Below are 3,797 nucleotides of genomic sequence, written 5' to 3' on the forward strand. Positions count from 1 at the left end.
TTTCTGTCAGCATCTCATCCCTACACAACCCTGCCATTTTAGTGATTCTCTCTCTCTCTCTCTCTCTCTCTCTCTCTCTCTCTCTCTCTCTCTCTCTCTCTCTCTCTCATGTCTTCCTCACTCATTCTCCTTCCTTCTCTCATCTTTCATGGCCACGCTGAATAGGCTAGCCATACTCAGTCTGTTAGTTTCTTTCCCTGCTGTAGACGCTTCTAAATACCTCTGCCTGTACTCTCTCACATATCTACAATAAAAAGCCTTCCCCTTATGCATACCTTGGAATTGTCCTGTCTTCACTTTATTCAACGAACAAACAAAACCTATAGCTCAGACCTTGTAATTAATTCATTGTTCTTTTCTCTTGCCCCAGTTATATTTAACTATTACATATAGTAATACTCCAATAGAGTAACTAATAAAACAGAGGCCTCCAAGCATCTTCTCTTCTACAGAGACCCGCCATAACAAACTAATATTCATGAGGTTCTTCTCCATGAAGCTCATTTCTGCCCTTTTAGTTTGATTCAAATTGGAACAAATACACATCAATTTCTCCTTCCTACAGGAGGTCTGGAGAAATAGGCTCTGTCCTCAACATGGCCATGGAAGCCATGGCACCCTCTGCAGCATTCGTCTCTGAGCTGAGCCTCAGCAACAGGAAGACTGAAATTGAAACTAGAGAGGAAAAATTACTGTTTTCAATCTGAGACAATTTTGAACAAGCCCACTTATGACCTGATCCCATTTATCAGAGTGCTTGTTAAATTTCACCCTTTGGAGTGGAACATCCACTCAACGTGAAGTTCTTTAGAGCAGAGAAACAAAGTCACAAGATAGGAGATGGAATTGAAACATGGACTGAAATGTATGAAGAATCACCTTGCCTCCATCTTAGACTTAAAAGACATCTTATAGTAAAGACAAACTAGGTTCATTTCTGTTTATGGACAAACCTGTTTCTCAAGGATTGGACTATATCGCACCTGAAACTTTAACTACAAGTGGTTCTGTATGTTCCAGAAATGGCAATTATGTCTTTGCTTCAAGAAGTGGTTTGTAACAATCACAAAACCCTACCTTTGGTTCAAAAGGTTATATGACCATCTATGACTACCTTGGTATGACTACCAGTTGCTACGACTATCTTGATATGTCATCTTAGTAACCATGATTTTGTTTCAATTAATAACTTGCTATAATAAGTTTGGCCATAATGATTTGGGTCAGTGATTTTTCTCCTTCCATCTTTGAGATTAACATGTCCTAGAAATAAAATAATTAAAACTGCTAAATGAAAAGTAATTTCAATATGAGAAAGTATTTCTTCATTTTAGAAACAGAGTCACACCATTTATCTAAAAATGAAATGGATTGAAAAAATAACAAGGTGAAATGAAATAGAAACAGAAAACTAAGAAACACATTTTCCTGAAAATGTTTCCTGTGTTTGTCCAATAATAAATACAAATTCAAAACAGGCACAGAATATTAGAACTTTTGTAGGGTTCAGGGTAGAAGCTGAGAAAACTCACCTTAGAGAAAGAAGATGAAAAATAAAAGCTTTGTTTTCTGAATGCTCCAGGAAGCTGCTAGTTCAGGATCTAAACTACAACTCCGAAGGGAGGTTATACAACGTTTTCATTGAATGGGAACACAAAATGAGGGGGAGTAGGGTGGACTGTTGCATTTACAAAGCATATTTATACAAAAGGGTTTAAGACGAGGAAGTTAACATTAGTGACTGGGACTTCTCAGGGACACCCGGTTTCAGGGTCCTTGAATCAGTTTTTGCAGCCAGGTCCCCTGTAAGACTTTGGCCCAGAAATTTACAATGATAAGGGAACAATGGAGTGGGCAAGCTGCATGTAGTCCATTAAGTCAAGACAAGCAACACCTTTATGACTTGTGTGCCTTAGTTTAGATAATGGGATAAAGCATCTTCCTTCTTTACATCCTGTAATGGTCCCCTCAGAGAACTGTTCACTTCACACCACTCAGACTTGTGCATCCTCTGAGAGGCTCTACCAGCAGCTGACTGAGACAGATACAGATACAGCCAACCATTCGACTGAAGTCAGGGACACCTATGGAAGGGTTCAGGGAAGGATTAAAGGAGATGAAGGGATTAACAACTCCATAGGAAGACCAAGAGTGTCAACTAACCTGGCCCCCTAGGTCCAGAGACTAAGCCACCAACCAAAGAGAATACATAGGCTGGTCCATGGCACCCAGGACATAAGTAGCAGAGGACTTCTTTGTATGGTCTCAGTGAGAGAGGATGCATCTAATCCTGTAGAGACCTTATGACTCAGAGAAGAGGTGGCGTAGGATGGGGATGGGTGAGGGGATGGTGGTGAGAACACTCCCTCAGAAGTAAAGGGGAGGGGGTATGGAGTGAAGAACTCTGGAAAGGCGAACCAGGAGGAGACAGCATTTGGAATGCAAATAAATAAAATAATTAAGAAAAGAGAAAAAAGAAAAAAGTAGATGTTACTAGTACTGATGTGATTTAGTTTATATTGTAGATATGAGTACCAGCTGGTTTGGGAACTAAAAAAGGGGACCCTGGGTACGCAGGGAGGGGAAAATAGCCTATGTCCAGACAGAGTTCCTGCTATGCTCTGGGCAGGTGGATGCAGGAAGGCTGCCAGATGCTTTCCACTCAGCCCTGGGTTGGCATCTAAGCCTTTGACCCACTCGTCGAGGGGTGGACAAGGGGCAGCCCCTTACCTTGGGGGCCCCAGGGCCACACCCTGCAGCCCAGAGGTTATGGGAGAGAGGGATAAGGGAAGAGGTTCCCAACACTGACCAGAGTTCACAGCTGATCTTGATGGAGCAGAGACACTCTAGGGTTTAGGAGCTTTATTATACAAATGCAGGGAGAAACAGAGGAGAAAGAGGAAGAGAGAGGGGGAAAGAGGGAAAGAGAGAGAGTGTGTAAGAGGGAGAGAAGACAAAGGGAAAGGAGAGAGGAGAGAAGACAAAGAGAGTGGTGAGAGAGGGTGAGAGTGAGGCTTAAGAGGGAGTAAGAGGGACAAGAGAGTAAGCAGTAACAAGCAAGAAGTAAGAGGGCAAGGTGGGGCTAAACACCCCTTTTTATTGTCTTTACTGGTGCTAGGTAACTGGTGAGGAGTTTAGCTTGAAGGTCAGAAGCTTGGGCTATTGTCTACCTGACTACTTGCTGACCATGTTTCTCTTGTGGAGGGTGTGTGGGCAGTAACTTAGGCAGAGGCCAGAGTTTGAGGAGCATGAGGGAACGCCTACCACGTCATGAAAGTGAATTATGTCCATCAGGGTTCAGACCTCAGCTCAACTGGAGACCAGCCTGGCTGTGCAGAGACCAATGCCCCACACCAGCTAAATACCTATTTAATTTAGTGTGGCCTCCCTTCCCCCAGCCTGGAACCTGCTTGCTCAAGGTTGGAGCTACCGGCTCATTCGTCCTGTCACACCTACTGCTGCAACCTGCCTTTGCTGCCCGGAGGCACACACGTGTTCGTCCTGCTACTGGACCCTGAGTTACTTGGCGGGAAGTTGGGTTCCCTCCCCCTTCCTTTATAACTGAGTGTCTGAAAATAGTAAAATTGAGCCTTGAACAGAATGTTTGTTGTCTTGGCTCCATTCTTTCTTTCGCCCCGTCTAGATTCCTCTCTTTTCAGATCGAACTGCCATTCTCAGTTGAACCGTTTGTGTTGTGGACTGCGGGCAGGCCACAACAGTTGGCGCCAGAACTGGGACCTGAAGAATGGCAGAGGGATGCTAAGAGAAACGACTGCTGTGTGGAGCTCCACAAGAAA

The sequence above is a fragment of the Mus caroli genome, unplaced genomic scaffold (assembly GCF_900094665.2).
Source record: "Mus caroli unplaced genomic scaffold, CAROLI_EIJ_v1.1 scaffold_16418_1, whole genome shotgun sequence".
NCBI lineage: Eukaryota > Metazoa > Chordata > Mammalia > Rodentia > Muridae > Mus > Mus caroli.